Source organism: Lampetra fluviatilis, chromosome 64, assembly GCF_964198595.1.
Source record: "Lampetra fluviatilis chromosome 64, kcLamFluv1.1, whole genome shotgun sequence".
NCBI lineage: Eukaryota > Metazoa > Chordata > Hyperoartia > Petromyzontiformes > Petromyzontidae > Lampetra > Lampetra fluviatilis.
The window spans coordinates 1611071-1635056 of NC_136338.1; the positions used below are offsets into that span (position 1 = coordinate 1611071).

The 23986-nt window shown below is 45.2% G+C and overlaps 1 long non-coding RNA gene across 1 annotated transcript; it reads right to left on the reverse strand.

Annotated features, from left to right (window-relative positions):
• Positions 1-6251: 6251 nt before the first annotated feature.
• On the reverse strand, positions 6252-7012 carry LOC144951869 (uncharacterized). Its single transcript, XR_013640537.1, has 3 exons — positions 7000-7012; positions 6472-6586; positions 6252-6263 (listed from the first exon to the last, which is right to left on the reverse strand). It is a non-coding gene; the product is annotated as an uncharacterized LOC144951869 (long non-coding RNA).
• Positions 7013-23986: the final 16974 nt, after the last annotated feature.

Below are 23986 nucleotides of genomic sequence, written 5' to 3' on the forward strand. Positions count from 1 at the left end.
TATTTTGTCCTTCTGTGTGAGGAGTGTTGTTCCATCTGCATTCAGGAGAGGTGAAGTTCCTGAGTGTTGTAGACGACCATAGACCTGCTTGAGGGCACCATAGAGGCACTTTGGTGTTGTTACTGTCAGCGTAGGACTAAATCTCCTCAGCTTTTGTGCACAGCCAGGTGTCTTGCATGACTCTGAGTCTCCGTTGGACAACCCTGCGAATGTTGAGGAAGGCAGTTTTCTTTAAGTTGAGCTGCTGTCATTCAGATAGGCTTAATGCAGGTGATGTTTTTCGTCAAGGAGTGCTTGGACTTCTGCATCGTTCTCATCAAACCAATCTTGATGTGTACGTATGGGCACACCAAGTGATTCAAGGGCTGTAGAATGCAACACGGTCTTGAGAGCAGTCCAGTCTGCCTCAGCGTCTGTATGCTCGAAGCTTAGAGACTCCAGGTGATGGTATAGAGCCTCAACAAAGGCCAGTCTGGTGTGTTCCTGTTGAAGGCGAGTGATGTTAAGACGCCTTACACGTCTTTTTCCTTGTGGGCGTCTGGTAGGCTTAATCCGGATGTTAAGTTTGGAGATGATGAGACAATGGTCAGTCCAACATTCAGCACCACACATTGCTTGGTCACCCTGACATCGTGCCGGTCGCTCCTCCTCATGATGACGTAGTCAATCAAGTGCCAGTGGTGTGAACGAGGATGCATCCATGAAGTTTTCTTGCGCTTTAGTAGTTGGAATATCGTGTTGGTGATTAGGTCAAATTCAGAGCATGTTTTCAGCAGCAGAAGGCCGTTGCTGTTACATTTTCCAATGCCATGTGCACCTATAACTCCATTCCATGATTGATGGTCACTTCCAACTCTGGCATTGAAGTCACCAAGTATCAGGAGTTTGTTAGAGCTGGCTGTGGCAGCAATAATGACTTCCAGGCAATTATAAAACTTGGTTTTGATCTCGTCAGAGTTGGTCATGTTAGGGGCATAGGCACTGATGATGGTGGCCTCCTTTTTACCCATTAGGTGGAGCTTTAGGGTCATTAAACGGTCGTTTATACCCTTGGGTAGGCTTGCCAGTTGGTTGACCAGGTGTTTTTTTACTGCAAAACCAGCACCAGCATCACGTCTCTCCTGGCCTCGTCCGCTCCAGAATAATGTGTAACCTGCACCCACTTCAGTCAACTATCCAGTATTGGCCAGTCGGGTCTCACTCAGGGCAGCAACATCCACATTATACCTGGCTAGCTCTCTGCCCACGAGAGCGGTGCGTCTCTCAGGTCTTTTTGATCCGGATGTGTCCATCAAAGTGCGCACATTCCAGGCGCCAACAGCGAATGGTATCACTTTAATCTTTTTAATATTTTTCGAGCGCAGGTATGGGATCCCGCCAGCTTCGGTAGGCTGGCCAGGATGTTTTGAAGCAGGCAATGTTTAGGGTACCTTTGCTAACCCTTTCCTCACTATGGAGGTGAGCAGTGTGATCCTGAATAGGGCTGCTCAGTGACTCAGGGTGCTGCCAGACTTCACTGCTGCTTCGGTCCAGTGAGGGAACGACCAATATCCTGAGCCGCCTGCGTGCAGGTTTGCGGCTACAGCTTCCAGCATATCTGTGCCTGCTGCTTCGTCGCTCGCCCATCGCCACAGGACTTGGATAATAACGATGGTAAAAAAGTGCCATGACTTGCGCAGAGAACTTGGATTTAAGTTACGGTGATTTGCGCAGCGTCAACCTCACTCTCGACCAACCCCATCTGTACCCAGTGGCAAGACGTAGTCAAGATGACTGGAAATAGTCCTGGTTGCAGTGAAAGGTCCAAAGACCCTTTTGGTGGAATTTCCTCCACCGGGGGTTCCACATGCCCAGGCTCAGACAAGCTGAGTTTTCCGGGTTAGTTAACCGCCGCCCGGGGTTCGGCGTTGGCAGCTGCTGACTGTACCGACTCACCAGGGATGTTGAGCCTGGTGTGTTGTCAGCTGCTGACTGTACCGACTCACCAGGGATGTTGAGCCTGGTGTGTTGTCAGCTGCTGACTGTACCGACTCACCAGGGATGTTGAGCCTGGTGTATTGTCAGCTGCTGACTGTACCGACTCACCAGGGATGTTGAGCCTGGTGTGTTGTCAGCTGCTGACTGTATCGACTCACCAGGGATGTTGAGCCTGGTGTGCGCCTACGGTAGCAGCTAGAGGGCTGGCCCAGATGGAACAAGCCTGAGAGGCACAACTAGCTGGTCAGATATAAACTTGAATAGTCATCATACAAAATTATGTAGATACATTGGTACATGGATACATGCACATACGCATCTACGGCCAGCCCGACTCCAAAGGGATGCACAATACCTGGGTACAAACAATGATATATAGTAAACAATCTTGATTTGAAGCTTTCCTGACTGCAGTGTTCTTCCTGGTTCAGCAGTTCCACTGCTGTATTATTTTTTCTGCCTGAGGACGACCGCTTGTGTTGCGATCGAAACGTCGTGATATATAATTTTTTATTATATTTTATTTTTCTACCTACGTGACTTTACTGAAAGAACCAAAGAGTATATAGTACACACTAAGACTTATTTATGTGGTGATAGAGTACACACAAGTATTATGAATATTTGGTATGTGACTTGCAACTACTATTTGCGTACCACATTTTGTGAACCGCTGTACCAATAGGTAGGGTTGCTGCAATATGGGAATATGATGATAAATCGTCAAATCATTAACAATGACATAAAATCATATCATGAAAAATAACATTTCAGCATCCCTAATAATAAGCTATTGCGTCTCACCAGTTTTTGCAGCCTGTGATGAGCGATTCTCCACTGGCATAGGAATGGCCGAGTTGGTTGCACCCACAATTGCTTTGAGGGATGCAGCCCGACCCACTCACATCGTCCCACACCATACCTGCAGTTCCCAAACACCACAAGAGAGATGGTAAGGAGATAAATCTAGTTTATACATATGTAAAGGTTGGATAGCGAGAGATAGGAGATCAATATATTAAAGTTAATTTTACTTGGACCAAGGTAGTCTTATTTGCAAGAGTGACCTGGGGTACTAGTCTACCAGTAGTACGATGATTGCTATGTATAAACTCAATTGAGTTATATGCGGGGATTTTTCAAATTTGGATCCTCAGAAGAGATATGAAGTGGCACTGGTCGTTATGACTTCTTTGACATGAACGTGAATGCTCTCTTCAGTCATCTCAAGCAGCTGCTTCTGAATAGAGGGGGACACACTATAGGATGCATTGCTGTACCCTCGGGGGCATGTTTCCCGCAGGCCCCCCACCATAGAACCCTTAAATGCTCGGTAAAGAATAGAAAATAACATCTATTTACCACTGGAACCTCATTTGCCAGTAAAAAATATGATAATTGTTTTTTTTTTGTAAAAAAAAGTGTCAGTTTTGTTTCCAGATAGAAGGGTAAAAAACCTATTATGACATCTATTGATTCACTGTTAATACCTTCAGGGCAGAAGCAGCCATCCACACAGGTGCTTGGGCAGTTGACGGAGGCGAAGGGGTTTGAGCAGGTGTCTTTGCACACCGATCCACACTCCCTGTGCACCTGACCTCTCGGGCACGTCACACCTGAGTGAGAAGGAGTCAGTTATACGCACAAAAGGTAAAGATTCTCCGGGTGGCCCTGTAGACCATAATGGCAAAAGCTGTTAGCGAGCACCTTTCTCTCCCATCTGACCAACACATTCCACACCACCGGTCTCTCCCGACCCGATCTCACCGCACACTGCACCATTGCTCTCTCCTGATCTTACTCTGTACTGCACCACTGCTCTCTGCCATCTTACTGGTACACCACAACACCATTTAACCCCACACCACAGCACCATTCTCCCCATCTCACCGCAGAATTCTGGAGAACGCCACGTGCCCGGCGATCCATTAGCCTGCGTGCACCGTCGAGAGAACTCGGCGATCGTCGCACAACCATCACAAGGGTAGAGCCCAGCAGTGCCGTTGCAGTCCAAACGGCAAATGTCCGACAGCAAAATATTAATCAGCAAGAACTTCAGTTGATGGTCCATGACGCTCAAGCAGGAAAGAAGCTCGTCTTGCAACAGGTGCTCAATGTGTTGTGTCTGGAACAGGAGAAAGAGAGGCATCTTATTTGCTTAAATGTTTACATTAGCAATCTTATTTCTATTATTAACAATTTCCAACTGAGGCTTAAAGGGTTCGTGATTTAGCTCTGTCCATCTCTCAATCTGTAATGGAAAATTCACAATAACATGGCAACTAAAACCAGTGCTAAATGGATAAGCCTTGTCGGCCAAGGTGATGTCACACACTATGAACGTGTATCGCTTCCCCACGATTCATTACGTGACATCATCTTATGACATTACACATCATGTTATCTCGTTGTGTGGATTTAAATTATACTATGATCACTGATTAAAACATTCCAAGGACAAACGCAAATTGGAAAGGGTTAGAGAATCCATGAATGCACATTCGTTTCCTTACTTGTTTATGGGTGGATCGATAGAACAGTGTATCATCTATTCCACTATAAACTAAGCTGAGTTTCATTCCCAGCCATGGTCAACATAACTGCCAAATGTTATTTTAAACGGTCCTCGGGCCCTCACTACGTTACCAGCATGTACTGATCAGCGTGGTAAAGCAATGTTAAACATGCTCCATGATAGACATGGCCTTCATCTAGCAGTAGATTGACAGAGGGCTGAAAGTAATTATTTAATATCCAAATTATTAGATGATGTGCTGTGGCAGAGCTCCCTCTCGGAATGTTACAAATTAAAGTCTGATACCATAAAACACACTTCGCACAAAACTCTAGTTTAATCTTGGACGGGTAGCTGTGATTTGAAGGCAAGATCTCATTACTTATTGTCTTGCGAGTCAATCGCTAGAGCCTGGGTAAACAGAGTTCAGCATATACCTTGTTCAGACAGTATTCTCTTGACAAATATGAGTTAGTTTGCTGTGGCTCTTGGGAACACAATTCCAAGCTGTTTAGCTTATTCATCAGCGTGTAATCACTCTCTGAACGCAGATCACCTGCAGCACATCACAAACGGTAAAAGATAAAAGTTAACACCTGACACTGGAGGCCAGGGGTAGAATTCCCCATCAGAAACACTTGCGATCACAGATTTCCTCCTCACTCCGATAAAATACTTAACAAAGAAGAGCACGAAATAAAAAAGTTTATTCTGCCTTAAATTGATGAATTAGAAACATGAACATTGACAAAGAAAATTAAAAAATGAAGACTGTGCAAAGAAGATTTATGCATTGTATCCTTGGAATTACACTGAAAAACAGGAAAAGGTCATGGATTTGATAAGTTACAAGGTAATGTCTGTTAACAAATGTAACTGCCGTGGACAGGACATCTCGTTAGAAATTATGTCCAGTGGTGAAGAATAACAGATGTGTAGCAGCCAAGGGAGGGAAGGTGTCTAAGAGTAGGCTAGTCGCATGTCAATAGAACTCAGATGTTTAATTGTTAAAGTTGGAATGATCCAACATAGATTGAAAAAAACGAATTCAACCATTACAATTTATTGTTAAATGTATACTGGGCTCACACTATCAACTCACTGCAGAACCTCTTTTAATCATGGCTGGATGAAACCTAATTTTGAACCCAGGATGACACTGGTGCCAGCTTCTCGGAACTCTTGAGCTCACTTAGCAACACGACGACATCATTACGGTTCAAATGTAATTATCTCGTGAAATTCTTTACCAGTGTGAATGTGTCCCAAATACAGGTCAAAGAAAGCAAATACAACTGGGGTGGTGACATTACTAACGCGGTAAGGTGTTCACCACTTTATGCAGAGGTACACGGTTATAATCCAGCAGCCGCCCTGATTAAGACTGCGGGTGCATTAATCATAGACATACTATGCGACATCGGATTCACAATGGACGTTAAGCATCCCGTGTCGTCATTCACAAGAATAGGCCGTTGTGTAACGGCATCATGGTTCAAATTTGCTAAGTTCAAGAATTACCCAAAAATTGAACCAATTGAATTTACTGGGAGGCAAATCTGGCAGTGGGGTTCCCCTTTCAAATTATTGACATGAGATGTGATGTACAGCATTATGACATGTCCAGAATATAGGACACTATATATAAAAACTATAAATTTTCATTCACTTGACACTGGCTCTCACCATTAAAATAGAAATCATCTGCAATGCCGTTAAAATCTCCACACAGCCCGGTAGTTTTGGTGTGGAATTTGGGGTCAAGTTTAACCTACAGAGAAAGAAAAACACAGTTTAATACAGTAATCGTACATTATTCATGCAAGGTACGTTTTAATTACCAAGAAAATCACAATCCTAACACTGGCGTCACACCCTTTTGAAACTCTTCCGATCAACAGAGGCATCATGCCATCAAGTCAAAGACGGATACCCTGGATACCCTCGCCCCCACACGATTCAGTCTCAACACTGCTCACCGTGATGGCATTGTTCTGGTCCCACAGCAGAGAAAAGCCCATGATGGAGGAGCACTTGATGTAGGATCCCACCATCTCAATCTGGATGCTGTGGTCTTTGTACGGCAGCTGCACCCTGGAAGAAACAAGTGATACGGCCATGTGTCTTAGATTGGCGGTCAGTGTTACAATGCAATATATACATGACGATACAATTTGGATTTATATAGCGTCGATATGCGACTGGATCTCAAAACGTTGGACAGAAACAGTGGGCATATTTATTGAGTCGATGGTCTCTGAGAATCTGCGGGTCTCTTTGTGAGTCTGTGGGTCACTATAAAATATCATTTGGATTTATATAGCATCTAAATGTGACTGTATTGCAACACCAATAAAACAGTGAATGAAAGCAGGAGGGTTTGGGAAATATACTGTGATCCATCACCCTCTTCCTCTAAATCACTGGAATAGCTGTGCACTTTTGACTGCCGCAGGCAGAATCACCGTGGGGAAGAACTCAAAACAATGAAGAACAAAATAACTTACCTCTGGCCGCTAATGCTTTGGCCCTCTCTTGTCAGGGACAAGGATATGCCCTCCATGGTCACGACCACATTCTCCACACTCATTCTGTCCAAAGCACTTCTCTGGAAGCTCACGGACAATGACGGGGAACCGGTGATGGACACCAGGCTCAGAGAACATGAGGACAGCGGCAGGTCCATGGAAGCATGGTCGAATGTGAGAAGGTGGCCGGTTCCCCACACGCTGCATATAGTGTCATCTGTGGGCGAAACGGCCAAACCCAGAACTGTCGGCAACGGGGTATCACAGACATTAAGTCGGCACTGCTAAGTGCCGGGATTTGAATATGTACCATAATTAAATTGGGATTTTGACCTCATTCTACTTATTTCTGATCCTGAATGTCAGGAATTTGGTGCAATAAGCAAAAATACTCTCTGCGGAAAAATATATAAAAATACATCTAGAAGCTGGACTCAGTGAGAGGGCAAAAGGGTCAGCACTAGCAGCGCACCTGGTATACTGATGTGATCGGTGAACCCGTGCCCTTGGACGCATCAGTCCACCATATGCTAAGCATGTGGTAACATTACACTCTCTCATTAAGGAAAAATATTATAAATACATGTTTACAATGTATTTATGCTCATCTCCTGTTTACAGCACAGATCCGGTTGTGGAAATAACACATTCCTATGGCAAGGGAAAGTCCATCCATAGGATAACCACTGATGACTTCCCCACAAAGAAGTACTTCATTTTATTTATCGATTTGAGTTTGGATGATGGGCTGAATCAACCCACAACCTTCCGATTGCAAGTCACTCTACTCTACCGCTGAGCCACCAATAAAGTCAATTATTTCACTGTTGCTCAGCAATAATTTTAAACATGTATCCTGCAGCTTTACACAATTATTTGCATTGCGAGATTTCATGAAAGCTCTGAAAACTATTATGTCTTTGTAAAGCAATGACTTGTAAGCTAGTCAAGATTTCCGAATAAGATAGTGGTATCGGCATTTCCATCGGAGCCGTTTCAAGTTAAATTTGCATTCAACATAAACATTTTGTGCCCATGAACAGTGGGTAAAACCCAGCAAGGAATCTTACACTGAGGGCAACCTTCGATTAGCAATGTTGGCTACGTATGGTTCGAAAGAAGTTCAACATATATACAACCATCACGTTAAATTTCGATTTAAAGCTTTCGTGACTGCAGGGATTCATCTTTACCGAAAGAACCAAGAACCATCACGTTATATAGCTGTACATATATTTAGCCATATATTTGCTATATACGTTTTTTACATTTTCAGACAATTTTAAAGAGTATCCAGCGTATAGCTCAGTAGGCTTTACCTAGTAAAATAAAAGTTTAGTTTAGGAAAGCAAGATATTTCTGGTCGAAATGCTTGCGTAACTCATGGCTCACAGAGGCGGTCAGGGGAAAAGGTGTGGATTTTTTGTTGTGAAACTGTTGAAGTGGAATGCTGTCCGCATCACAAGAGGGCAATCATGCATGCCCGCTTGTACCCCCTATAGCTCATCGCCAACACAAGCGTGTGTGCAGCCTTGAGGAAGTGTTTTCTGTGCAAAGATACTAGAGTTGTATAGTAACGTAGAATCATACATTTACCAACTGGCAGAACAAGTTATCGTGGGGGGGGGGGGTGAAGAGTGAAAACGCTTATTGTATTTTCATGGTATCTACTTTAAATAGTTTCCGTGTTATTTTTAAGTGGATTGATGTTAAGAAAAAAACTCGTATTGTCAGTATATTTGCCTAATTCAAGCGGTGTCTGTTTCGATGGAAAGTAGCAGACAGTAATATAAACATTACAATGTAAAGCCCTTTTTAAAGTGTACTCCTGGATGAACTTTATCCATGCTATGTCAGTCATTAATGTTATTAGACCATACTTCACCACTCTGGTCAATGGTGAAGAGTGGGTGGTCAGAACCAGTTCAGATTTCACACAATATTCGTCATGGCTATGAATGTCACTCAGGAAGTTGCACTAAACCACTACACCGATATATATGTACAGTAAAACCTTGGATTGCGAGTAACTTGGTCTGCGAGTGTTTTGCAAGACGAGCAAAATGTTTAAATATATATGAATTTGATCAACCAGCGAGGTCTTGCAATACGAGTGGTACGGACACGCTTTGTCTGCCGAGCGTCACGTGATCACAACTGATATAGTGCTTTGATATACGAGTGCTTTGGATTATAAACACGTTTCCGGAACGAATTATGCTCACAATCCAAGGTTTTACTGTACATGTATTCATAATGCATTTTGTATATCTATTTACTATTGTTTAGCGCATCATAGACTGTTCTGTTACAGTCTATTACCGCATCCGGATCACATTTAATAATCTAACCGTTAATTATTTTACTTTAGCATTACATCAGATTGTACTCTATTAGAATGGGATCACAACATATTTTAAATGATTACATTAAATGACAATAGCGTTGTAGAGTATTATCCTTCATGAGAATTTACCTCAGCGTTACATGGCATTGTACAGTACTGTAGTGGTGTTACATTGCACATTAAATGACATCGGTACAGAATTGTATTCTTACACGAAATAGTATTTATATAAATGAAGACCTAATCTGTATGTCTCAAAAACCTCCAGGGTACTTCTCGACAAGGTAAAAAGCTTAACAATATAAAATATATAATATTGCGGGTTTTTTTGTTGGATAGAGCGTAAAACAGCAAATACAATTAAAGCGAGAAGCATTCTTCTATATTTTATTTTTAAGATATTTCGGATTCAAGCGTGTTTTAACGAAAAAAATACGTATTTTATGGTGTTCCAATATTAATCATTAATAAACAGTAAAAGATAAGGAGAGCTTGCCCTCATAGTGTTAACTTCATAAATTTGTTCTTTAAAATAAAAAAACGGAATATTTAAATTGAGCGGTTTCCGATGGGTACTTATTTAAATGTAAGAAGTAGAATCAAGTAAATTTGTGTTTTTTTGCGAATTTTGTAGTAGTTAGTGTTTGATCGTAGATAAAAATTGTAAAAAAAATCAAGTTATATATTTATTGAATACTTTTGCCTGGGGAAGACAGGCTTCATGAACTAGTACGTATATAAAATACACTAAATTACACAACATACTGATATTATATTAGATGGTATTTTACCTCAGCATTACATGCAAAATGCATGGCATTGCCACATTATTAATACATGGCATAACCGCAGCGTTACATTATATTGCAAAGTATTTTGGTCACACTTTACATAAACATGCTAAAAACATAGCTGCTTATATTCGTTACAAATTATATATGTATACTCGTATGTGCATTGCATACATTACATTATTATTACATTAACATTGCATTAATACAAAAAGTACGCAGGCAATTACCTCAGCCCAACTGTAATATTAATTCCCTGAGGCAAACAAAAGCGCGGGAAGCCGACTTGAGGGCTCATTTGCATATCGAGACGATTCCCGTGAGACGTGGGGACTGGGGCGATTTGTTGATAGAGATGACGCGGGCTCGCACGCCCTGGGGACTGTGGCGATTTTCTTAACAACCCGGGTCCTGAGATCGCCACACAGGGTGGCAGTTGCTACTGTCACGTTGAGGTGGCAGTTGCTACTGTCACGTTGAGGTGGCAGTTGCTACTGTCACGTTGAGGTGGCAGTTGCTACTGTCACGTTGAGGTGGCAGTTGCTCCGGTCACGTTGAGGTGGCAGTTGCTACTGTTAAGTTGAGGTGGCAGTTGCTACTGTTAAGTTGAGGTGGCAGTTGCTACTGTCACGTTGAGGTGGCAGTTGCTACTGTTAAGTTGAGGTGGCAGTTGCTACTGTTACATTGAGGTGGCAGTTGCTACTGTTAAGTTGAGTTGGCAGTTGCTACTGTGCAGCTGAGTTGGCAGTTGCTACTGTCACTTTGAGTTGGCAGTTGTGACTGTTAAGTTGAGTTGACTGTGGCTACTTTCAGTTGTCAGTTATAAAAAAATTAATTTTACCAGGTTAGGCCCGCTGAGCTATGTAGTAGCTCTTTTTTTATTACACGCTTTCTATTAACTCACTCTGTCTGTTGTTGTCGTATCTTCAAATCTTGTAACTCAATTTTAACCAACTTCCCAATGTGGTATCGACTGCAAACTTGGTATACTTATGTCATACTGATGACAATACTATATTCTATCATAAAAAATAAAACATATATTTTTAAACAATCTTATTTATATGTTATGTTTCGGATTGGCTCTAATTGTCCACGATCAACTGACGTTGGCTGTAATTGGCCATTGTCACTTACGTTATGGCAAGCTTCGGGGCCACTTCCTGGAGTCGCGGAGTTTTTCCATTACTAGTACATTTCATGAAAGCGTGTTTAAAAAAAAAGTGTTTTATTAATATTACTTATTCAGAAGCGAACTGACCACAAATGCTAGCTCAACGACGTGGCTTGTCGTGTGGAAATGTATAGCAGCCACATACTCTAAACGCGCGTTTCTACAATATTGGGTCAACGGTTCCAACCACATTGGGCCAACGGTTGGCATATTTATTGAAATGTCGCGTCCCGGATTCACCTACATTAGTGACCATCACCACACTGCCACCCTTTATCAACTACTATCACACACTGCATTTACCTCCATGTTCGAAATCGTCGTAGATTCCGGTTGAAGGTTGAATGGTCGTGTACAGGTCATCCATCACCAAAGATCCACCTGAGCAGTGGAACAAGCGGGGAGTGGGGGTGGTTAGCGATTGATGACCACTTATGTCACATATCATCAGTCACGCAAGAATTAAATCCTATGAAGGATACAATTTTTTTTTTAATATATAAACTATAAACCAGGTTAAAGCTGGAGGTTCGTGGCTTATGTGGACATTTCTAACAGCCAAATACTCAAAACGCATTTTCTAATTGTGGAAGGATGAACCGGAGGACCCAGAGAAAAAATCCACGCGACCATGGCAGCGATTTCACACCGATTTATGCAAATGTTGTGGAGAAAACACACGCACACGCATATAATGTTACTTTCTCTGCCACGGCCAGCATCAGCGGCGAGTGATATCTGAACCAGTCCTGTGTACCTTTTTCACAAACCTGCACTTACCAGCGAGGTGAAGTATGGTCAAACAACCCTGATGACTGACACAGCGTGGGGAAGGCCCTCGTCCATCAGTAAATTGAAAAGGGTTGTAAGTTATTTATTCTTTTTAGGCAAAAAAATATTATTGAGCCTAATTGTGGTTAATATTAACGACAACGTAAATGATGCCTCCTTCCCATGTTTGTCTCCCCGCATACAAAGTAAAAGTATTTTCTTCACAACCCATCTGCTCTGCACGGCCTTATCATCAACAGCATTAGTTCAATACAAACCTTGACAGCCAGTGTCTCATCAACAGTCAGGTTCACTTGAAAAAATATTACTATGATTGTAGTAATAGTCTTACGACTCTTTCGACTGCCAAGTGTTTCACAGTAGGGGCAATAATTACAATTCAGTGATTTGTTGGTCATATTTAAAATTTGGTGAAGGTGGACCATGACTTACACCGGTGGCACAAAATGGTCCACTCTCGTGAATGACGTCAGGGGATCTTTAACGTCCACCATGAGCGAAGCGGACTGCGCGTAGTCATTTTACGGCTAATACGCTGTGAGTCGAGGCGGCCACTGAATTCGAATCATGAACCTCTGCAACTAGTGGCGAACGAGCTACCCTCACCGCCCTATCCTCACCGCCTTACCCTCACCGCCCTCACCGCCCTATATCCTTGCCGCCTTACCCTCACCGCCCTACCCTCACCACCCTACCTTCACTATCTTATCCTAACCACCCTATCCTCACCACCTTATCCTCACTGCCCTACCCTCACCATCCTGCCTTCACCGCCTTATCATCATCATCATCACTATCTTCACCGTCATCATTGCTCAGCTGATGGCTACCAAACGCAGTACAATGCAGGCCCCATGTATTCAATGGCCAATGTCTTAAATTCACCCCAGGTATGACCTTGCTCCAATTCACCACTCAACGCGGAATTTGATCAAATGTGCTTTGTTGTGCATAACGTCTGCCACATGACGAGAGATGGGCAGTATATAATTTGAATGTAGATTTTGAAGTTTTCGTGACTACAGGGATCCATACTCTTTGGTTCTTTCGGTAAAGTCACGTAGGTATAGAATAAAATAAATAATTCACGACGTTTCGGGCGCAACACAAGTACTCTTAGTTTTTTTCGGTAAAGTCACGTAGGTAAAAAACAAAATTAAAAGTTAATAAAAGTAATAATGGAAATAAAATAAAATAATAAATCACGACGTTTCGGAGACAACTCAAGTGTCCGTCATCAGGTGGGACAACCACAGCAAGAAATTTCAGCAATTGTTTCTTGCTGTGGTTGTCCCACCTGATGACGGACGCTTGTGTTGCGCCCGAAACGTTGTGATTTATTTATTTTATACCTACTTGACTTTACCGAAATAACCAAAGAGTGACTTTAATTTAATTTAAATACGCACTTCAATTCGATTGATAAATTGTCGCTGGGTATCTACATTTTGCAGTTCAAATTCATTTGCATAATTTGTATCGAAAATTACACGGGACAAGGTTAATTGATCGCAATACATCGAATTTGTATTTCATCCCATTTCTGAAAGTGATATAGATATGCGCACACGTATGGTACAGGTTCATATAGAACACATAGACAATGTCATCCAAGTTAATTTGAGAACTTTAAAGTGAGGACGCTATCCCCTGAATGAATATTCTTCCAAGACCCCTTACCTACTCGACACGTTCCCGTGACTTCTGATCCCCACCAAACTTCAAATGTTTTCCCCCCACACGTGCATGCACACATGCATGTACAAAGACAAAGATTCCCCCGGGAAGCCTGAACAGACCGTTGGTGCAAGTGCTGTTAGCGAGCACCTACGAAGGCCGGCATGGCACACAAGGGGGTGGGTGGCCAGCACCACGCCCGGCCGCCTTTGTCTCCCAAGTGACGATGTTTACGCACTGCAATGGATATTGTACAAATTTGAGGCTGAGCCGACCTACGGGAGGCCCAGAACCGGATCAGATAATTCTCACTGGTGTTGACTGTGAGCGAGAATTGCCGGGTTCGTAGCACGCTAACCGCTGCGTCACCGCTCCCCCACATACGTGTACACGTGCACACACACACATGCATACACACACATGCGCACACACACATGCGCACACACACATGTGCACACACACACATGCACACACACACATGCATGTGCACACTTACCAACCAACGCGAACACGTAAAACTGGCTGAGCCCCAGAAGGGCCAGCATCGAGTGACGTGCCATGCTTCGCCAGCGATGTTGAACACCGAAGAGGCGCATAGATCCTGTGCCAGGCGTGCCCTATTTATACCCACGCAACCTTCGTTCAAACGCAGTCTTGGCGCAGCAGGTAAAAAGGTGCGCTGGTTTGGGTAAGGAGGAAGGAGTGGGTGGAGATGGTGGTGAGGGGGTGGCAAAGCTCGCGGAGGGAGGTGGTGGGGGCCTTGGGGTGGGGGTGTGCACGGCCAAGGTGAGAAATTTGAGATTTTTTTTGGGACCCCTTGATCCTTCCTGAATGCGGAGTGCGTGAACAAACCTGGTGAGCAAGAACATTCCGTAGATTGCGATCGGCCCGGTTCGTTGAATCATTATTGCAGAGTCATGAATATTGAACGCAGCAGAATTTGCATTCGCCATGACTCGGTTTCATTCGGGCAGCCACCTCTCGCAAAGCACGAGGGTTTTGCCGCAGTTCTAGAAATACACTACGATATCATCAACATCAGCAGCAGTGGCACTGGCTGAAGGCTTCCCCAAGCCGCCGCTACCTTTGATCCTGCGATGTGACTATCGACCCATGTGCACCTGCACATGAAATGATCTCAGTGCTCCGTCTTCTCAGTGTGCGTGCTCCTGGATGCGTCCCATTCCTTGTCTGCCACTGCCGTTGTTGCCCGACCGAAACTGGGGAAACCAGGTCATGACCCTGGAATGCCGCCGGCCGACATCACTTCTGTGTACGGCCTTCAAACTGCCCGAGTGCCAGACCCTCCAGCGAATAGGGGGCGCCACGGTGGCTAGGAGATGTTAACTCCCTCGCCTGGTATACAGGAGGTCGTGGGTTCGATCCTGACCCTGTCACCTGCTGCTGTATATTTGGAGTTTACGTGTCTCTCTCATCATCATCATCATCACGGTGGCTAGGAGATGTTAACTACCTCGCCTGGTATTCAAGGAGGTCGTGGGTTCGATCTCGACCCTGACGCCTGCTGCTGTCTATATTTGACGTTTGCGTGTGTCTCTCACCGTGGTCGAGTGGATTTTTTTCCGGGTCCTCCGGGTTTTCCCTCCAACATTTAGAATCCACATCACGCGTTTAGAGTATTTGGTTGATGTAAATTTACACGTGATAAGCCACTTCATTATGCTATCATTTGTGGCCAGGTCGCTTCATAAAAAGAGATATATAGCTCAGTGGGCCTTACCTGGCAAAATGAAAGTTGTTTAGTTGTGTAGTTTACAGTGCCCAAAGCCACAAGACAACACAGCACCCGTTGCGATCAAGTATTGGCCATCACAGTAAAACAAAAACAACAAAAAACATCACCACTGGGATTCCAGGGAAGGTTGTTAAAGCCCGGTGCTGTATTTACTAACGTGTCATCTGCGATTACAAGCCCTGATTCTGAAGCTGGCGAGGATCCTGAGCCTCCACGACGGGCGATGCTCAACAAGCACGGGACGTGGGGTCCAACCGATGCGGCCAAGTCTGTTCGTCCCACCACCCCCACCCCGAGTCCTAAACGATGAGCTCAACCGCAGGGCCCCGTGCTCTCTCCGCCGCTTCTCAACGTCTGCACCAGCGACGTTGGCCTCCTCCTGCTGCTTCAGCTCCCAGGAGATGTGATTTCCTAGAGCTCGCGCCATCACCGAAGTGGAAGACAACCCTCAACAACCTCTGACCCAAACTTCGTGGCGGGAGATTTCTAAAAAGGGGTGGACGCAGGAACGAGTGGCCCAAATAAATCATCAGAAAATGTCTCCTTCATATACGGTATACACTAACTACTGGACATCTGTGAAAATAATTGCTTTATTGCTCATCGGATTCCTCCGGTTTAAATACATATTCTGATTCTGATATGTCCCTCCACATACATTTAGAAAAAAATCTTTAACACTTCCACCAATTTTACACAACCACCAATTTTGTTACTTGATTCTTTTGCGTTATGTATCACAGTATTTTTGCATCGAACTTGGATCCCCTCCCCCATATTTTAAAGAGAGGACCTTTAACCTCTGCCATTGTGGTCCTCTTAGGTCACCACCAAAATTAAATTGAGCACACGTGACCGACTGAAGGGCAGCAGTGACGCGCAGATAGACAACTATGGACCAGTTTAATCCTTATCAGGACTCATCGGCAGAGTATTGTCACCGATGCCCACTGCTGGAAAGGTGGCCTCCGGAAACCATATATGTGGAGTCCCCACTTCCGCACAATGCAGCCCATTAGCTTGTCGAAGTGCAAACAATAATCGCATCTTTCTTTTGTGTTTTTCCTGCTTTTGTGTGCATCCGAAGGTTAAAGGCGCTCTTCATTGAGCGACTGATGCAAAGTGCACTCTTGGTATTCGGATGTGGAAGGGGTCATGCATGATGTACGGCCAAAGCTGATAAGACACCTGTTGACAGATGAGACATGACTGTAAGCATGCCTCAAAACATTATTCACCCAAATCTGGTGTAATGGTTTTTCGTTTCTGGGTATAACATTTAAATTCAGTTCGGATCTTCAGTGTACGGTTCGAACACTTTAACAAATGGTTAATTTCTGATTATCGGTTATGGTTTTCAGTTTGGTTCAACTCCCTTGTTGTTACCGATGAGACAGCTGGACGACTGCTTTACATATTCGCCCTTTCTCAGTAAATATGCCAATGTTGGCAGGTGGTTGGAACTGTTGGACCAACGTTGGCCCATCGGATCCATGTTTACTGAGTTAGGCCTGTTGAGCAACTACAATAAACACATATAAAAGTTTGCTGATAAGCAAAGTCAAACCCTTTGCAGACCTTGGTTAATTGCGTATGGGACACGTTGATGTGTAAGGTATGTTTGTGAATGGATTCTTAATTAATTTAATGATTAGAGACCTTGATTATTTCCTAAGCCAATGACCAAATCTCGACAGATCTCGGAAGCTAAGCAGGTCTGAGCCTGAATAGTTCTTTGGATGGGCGTCCAAGACCATGCATCCAACAAGTTGCAGGGTGGGTCCCGTTCACCGTTGAATCTCAGAACCCGCAAGCGGCGGTTATTGTAAATTTTATTAAAGAGGCGTAGCACCGTAATTTTTTAAGACATTGTACTCACAACAGGCAACCGTAGCGACTATACCGCACTCTGCGGTAGCTGGCGCCAAACTGTGCCACACGCCATCCCGCATGGCCTTGTGGGAGTCTCGGTACGTCTTCCGACCTGAAGACGACCTGAAGACGTACCGATAAAGTGATTTTATTTTAGTTTTTCGCCTGATTCTGTTCCAATGACGTACGTGTACGTCACGTACGTGTACATAATCGGAACGTAATCAGAGGAAAAACTGATGACGTCAACGTATGTACACTACGTCATCTGAATGGGAGAGAGTTAATATATAGAGAACCGCGTAGCTTTGTGAGGGGAATCATAGTTCATATGATCACTGTTACATTCTTTTTATAGCTTTATTTTGGTGATTTTGAAAACGTTTTGGTTTAGCCATGTTTGTTTGTTGTAGTACAGAGTTAGCCTGATAACTTTAATCTACATTGTCTTATGGTTGTTATTGTTTGACTTGCATCCCACTGGGATTTTTGCACACAGCGTTGAAATACAGTGTTTTTTCTGGAAGACTGCTGTTTTTTCCTGGATTTTTCTGTTGCGTGTAGTCACTTCAATATGTTTTTTGTTCGTGTTTTTGTTTTGTGGCGATTGCACCCGAGTCAAGAGCCGCATGGCTCACAGGGTTATACCTAATAAATGAAACTGAATTGAAACTGAATTTTGCACCAGCTCACAACGTGCCCGCTGTCTTTCCCGCTCCTTGCGCCTCCGAGTCTTTCTCTCTCTCTTGGAGAACGAGCGAAGACTTGTGTGGTGGCGCTTTAAAATTTTAATGATAATTATTATTCTTTAGCTGGTATCTGCTGAGGCTGGCACGGCACACAGGAGGATAGATGGGTGGGTGTAGTGGTTGTGTATGCACCTTTGGTTCAGCGCTCTGGAGGCAAGGGTCGGTGAAGATGATGAAGAGGTTCGTGGCCACTGACACTAAAACTAAGCTATTTTGATTTTACCAGGTAAGGACCACTGAGCGATGTAGCTCTTTTTCAGAAGCGGCCTGGCTATCACAAGTGGTAGCTCAACAACGAAGTGGCTTATCATCACGTGGAAATGTATAGCAGCCAAAAACTGTAAGCGTGTGACGTTGATTTTTAATGTGGAGGGAAAAACCAGAGGACCCGGAGAAAAATCCACGCGAGAGACATGCAAACTCCAAATATACAGCAGGCGTCAAGGTTGGGATCGAACCCACGACCTCCTGTATACTCGTCAAGGGAGATAACATCTGGTCACCGTCACTGTCACAGTATGCATCATCGTACACTCGGATGGCATGTGTTATAACTGCCCGCAGCGTCTGAGCTACCCGTCAGAAGCGAGCTGGTGGTCCGGGACATATGATCTTGCTGGCAAACTATATTTGTTGACACTGATTAAAATTATCTTCAATGTTTAGTTTTGCCGAAAAAAAACAAACCACTTGGCACATTTTCTCACGACGTGACAACTTGATTTGATTGGCTCTGTTGAGTGGTGGAGGGTTATAGTTAACATACATCAATTACTCTCATACCTTCACGACCCAACACAAAATAAACTAATTATGAACTGCAACATTGGTCGCGAAAGCCTACGTAGAAAATTGATCTCGCTTGCTGTCGTATGGTCAACTTGATTGGCTTCTCAAGTGAGCATTGACCCACTGGTGCTCATTTCACGTTTACAACCCTGCACAGCCCAAATGGTCGAAATCCCACATTCTTATGACGGGGGCGAGTCTATCCGTAGGACAACCACTGTTGACTTGCCCACCTAGCGGTGATCATTTTAATTGTCCACAGAGAGACGATGGCCGAGTCAACCCCCGACCAGGATGTCTCTTTCACAATTCGGGTGAACTGCCTGATGATGCTGGCGGTAACTATCAGCGAAACGTCGTACCCCATTGTTAAACGCGTGCGGATCGCTCTCCCCAGCGCGCCGGTGGTGATGCTGCTGAAGCAGTACTACGTTAGCACGTTTGTTCTCGCGACAACTTTATCGATTGTGTTGGGTGGCGGAGGGTGTACGTCACAACATTTTACTGATGACGAATCGGATTTGATGTGCTGCTTAGGGTTTGCGAAGACCAACTCTGCAAGCGAAGTGCATCGCGTTGTTCTTTAAACTGACGGTTCAAAGGGCGGATCTGTGCTCACCTGTACAGCTCCTCTCACAATTATATATCCCAAAGCAGACAATCAGCGCTGGATACAGCAGTCGTTTTTGCAAAATGTGAGTTTGCAACTCTGATCCTTACTTCCGCGTTAATGTGGCCGTCTTATTGAGGGACTACTGCTGTCTGTGGTGTTATCTTGGTGTGGTCTGGGACTGTTGTGGTGCTGTTTTTGATGCCTTCCCCAATCTTGATAAATAGGAGGGATGTAATGAATGTATTTATTTTTTATTCATATTTAGTGACTTGATTACCATTTTCTCTATTTCGCACTGCCACCGCATTTGTTGTTGTAACTTGATGACCTGCCTGTATTTAACACCTGTGATTCCTGCAGTCGAAATGCAAATTCTCATTCTGATTAGTATTTACCCATCGAGATTGGGGGCTCGCCAACTTCTGCTTTTGCGGGGCGCTCGCTCTACAGCCGAGTCGCCGGGCCTTGAAGATCCACCCCGTGTAGTCACGCAAGAACACATTGCGATGTGCCCACCGCGTGTGTGAATAGCAATGCAATGACATCGCGATGAATGATAACCATTGACCCGCATTATGTGGCTACATTGCACAATTTCCCCGTGTGCGGGATAAAATAAACTGTCCTTGTCAAAACGCAAACTCGTCACTTTACCACAGAGTTACTGGAACAGTCTTGGTTCTTTCGGTAAAGTCACGTAGAAGGGAAATAATAAAATAATAATAAAACATAATAAAATAAAATTCTCACGACGTTTCAGCCACAACACAAGCAGCCGTCCTGTGGCCGAAACGTCGTCAGAATTTTATTTTATTGTTTTATTTTTATTATTTTATTATTTCCCTTCTACGTGACTTTACCGAAAGAACCAAGACGATGAATCCCTGCAGTCACGAAAGCTTTAAATCGAAATTTACTGGAACAGGTCGTGAGGGCCGGCCGGTGTTTCTCAAACTTTTTTTGGCCCGCGGACCACTCACGATGCAAACATTTCTCAGCCACCCCCACCCCTGGGTGACACAACGCATTTCCATTACATGTGCGTATGTACGTTGGACTTCTTTCGCACCCTACATAGCCAACCGTGCTGATGGGAGGTGCGGTGAAAGGACAAACAAACTAAACACAACAAAAAGCTGTTTTTTTTAAAGAAAACACTCCTGCGGAGGGAGCTGGTAGGAACGTTGGGTTGCTCGGTCAATGGCCAGGGTCAACGGCGGCGTGGTGTATTCCGCAAATATGGCCGACTGTGAGGGCGGGCACAAGCCGGCGTGAGTAGGTTAAACGTTGAGTTTTATAAGGGCACCACGGGGTGACCAGCCCCTCCCCACCCAGCCCCAGCCCCACCCAGCCCCACCCCTCACCCCCACCCAGCCCCACCCTCCCCACCCAGCCCCTCCCTCCCCTCCCAGCCCCTCCCCACCCTCCCCTTTCCACCCAGCCCCACCCCTCCCATTTTTGGATGCACGACAGACGGACGGACACAATACTCCCCTGTGGGCTGGTGGAACCAGGTGGTTCCTACCAGTATTAGTTTTCAATCTAGATGATGATTTACAAGTGCATAGCTGCTCCAGTGTCTTCCTATTATCGGAAGGAAGAGCGTTCCAGACGGCCGCGTGAGCGCATCTGAAAGCTCCGCGCGACGATGCGGTGACCGCCGCCTTTGTTCGACGGCTCAGCCAAAAGCCCGCCGCTGCCGCGAGGATGAGCCGAGTGTCGTGCGATGGTGGTTTATGCTCTTTGACGAGATCAGCAGCGAGGTAGCGTGGTTCTTTTGTGGCGAGCACTTTGTGTGTAATGAGTGCGACCTTAGGTTAAGTTTGAAAGGGTCAAGGGGGGGGCACACACACTCCCCCCACTCCCCTCCCATACGGACGGCCCCAGGTGGAGGCCTCTGGTATATATGCCCCAGGCTCTTGCATGACCATATACAAAACATTGAACATCTTGTTACCGTATTCGCTCCCTCTCGACGAGAGAGGTCGACTGAGAGGCGGCAGGAGGAACCAGAGACGAGCGAGTGGTAAGGCAGCAGCAGCAGCCTAGCGGGCGAGGAGACGGCGCTACCAAAAATTGCCCAGCTCCACGGTCCTCTATATATTAAGGTTGTTTTCAGGCCAATTAATGATCGTTTATTCAAGTGGGAGGAAAACGCAGCAACCCGGAGAAACCCCGTGCATGCAAGGGGGCAACGCTCGATTCCGTACAGAAGGGATAGATGATATTCGTCTGCACTTTGCTGCACTGACCTACCCTGGTCAGCCAGGCGGGAAGAGAATTTCACAACATCCGTTCCATCCATCAAGACTCACCATCACGATGCCGGATTACGTTGCGTAAGCACCGCTCGCCATTAATAAATTTCGCAATCTATTGTCTCTCAGGCCCTGGGCCGTATCTCAGGGCTAAGCCGCGGTCGTGGCACGGTGTTTATGTAGCCAACATGCAAATCATGAGAAGGATCTCGTTGCTGCAACTGCACGTTCCACTCTATTCTCAGTGTCGTGAGATGCCTCTGAGCCGGGCAGCGCTGCGGTTAGAGCCCACGTTTTATGCGATCGGAAGATCACGGGTCCAGGTGACTCAGCCTATCACCATTATCCCCATCCAGGGTCAATAAAACGAGTCGTGTATGTACCACGTTGTGGGGGCGGGGGAGTGCCAACAGTGGTTGCCTTGTGGGATCGAGTGGCTCAGGCTGTCGCTATCGGAATGTGGAATATCCAACTCGGGTTAAGTAAGGTGCTTTTGGTAAGTAAAAAAAATAATCGTTAAAAAAACGGTTTGAAAGATTGTTCACAAAGAAAACGTAACACGAACTTATCTCCCTGTCAATGGCAGCGAGCGATGCTGCGCGGTTCACAAGGGCACGGATTAGGTGAGAGACACCTGACACTCTGGTGGTTAGCCTCTGACCCCGGACGGGGGGGGGGCGCGCATCGCGATATCCAAACTCGCTTGGCACATCCGCGACCCCGCAGCTCTAACCTGGCAGTTACAAACCGAGGGTCGCAATTACCGCCCCCCCCCCCTCCTCCACTGCCCCACTTAGAACAATCAAGAGCAGAGTCCGATTTGTTAAACGTCCAGCTTCGGGGACGGGAAGAGGTGTGGAATAAATGATGACGGTTTTCCCCGACTCGCAATTTTCAGCGCGGTGAAGTATGGTGGGTGGCGAGATGTTGACTACCTCGCCTGGTATACAGGAGGTCGTGGGTTCGATCCCGACCCTGACGCCTGCCGTATAATTGGAGTTTGCATCTCTCATCATCATCACGGTGGCTATGAGATGTTAACCACCTCGCCTGGTAGGCAGGAGGTCGTGGGTTCGATCCCGACCCTGACGCCTGCCGTATATTTGGAGTTTGCATCTCTCATCATCATCACGGTGGCTATGAGATGTTAACTACCTCGTCTGGTATACAGGAGGTGTGGGTTCGATCCCGACCCTGACGCCTGCCGTATATTTGGAGTTTGCATCTCTCATCATCATCACGGTGGCTATGAGATGTTAACTACCTCGTCTGGTATACAGGAGGTCGTGGGTTCGATCCCGACCCTGACGCCTGCCGTATATTTGGAGTTTGCATCTCTCATCATCATCACGGTGGCTATGAGATGTTAACTACCTCGTCTGGTGTGCAGGAGGTCGTGGGTTCGATACCGACCCTGACGCCTGCTGCTGTATATTTGGAGTGTGCGTGTCTCTCTCTCTCTCCCACATTTAGAATCAACATCACGTGTTTATTCCTATTTGGCTGCTATAAATTTCCACGTGATAAGCCACTTCGTTGGGCTATCATTTGTTATTGCCCGGTCGCTTCTGAAAAAGAGCTACACATCTCAGCGGGCCTTATCTGGTAAAATAAAATATAGTTTCATAGTTGATTTTAATGGTTAAACAGTGTGCATGACCGACACAGTTCGAGGAGGCCTTCATCCAATAATAGATTGACAGTGGAAAAATGATAATTTAACGTACAACAGGTGACATTTTCTTAATGTTTTCCAGTATATGCACTTTGAAATAATAATATTAAGAAGAATGAAGATGATGATGCATTTTACCATTGCAAGCCTCACTGGGTCTGAAGTCTCTCTTTCAGGAGGGTCAGGTTTTCGCATTAGGGGGGGGGGGCAAGTTACTATTTTCGCTGTTGTGCAATCCCAATTAAGGAGTTTGCAGTGTAATCTTTCAGCTTTGGGGGAAATGTTTTGTCCAATAGCAATTACGTGGTACGGGGGGTTTTCTCTTCTTGTTATTTTTTTTGCTCCGCGCGGAAACCGGAGGACACGGCGGATACGCCATGCAAATGAAGGCGCAGAATATTCAAACTCCACACTCTCACTCACTCACGCACACTATCTCCAGCTCACACACTGCAGAACAGGGGGGTGGAGAG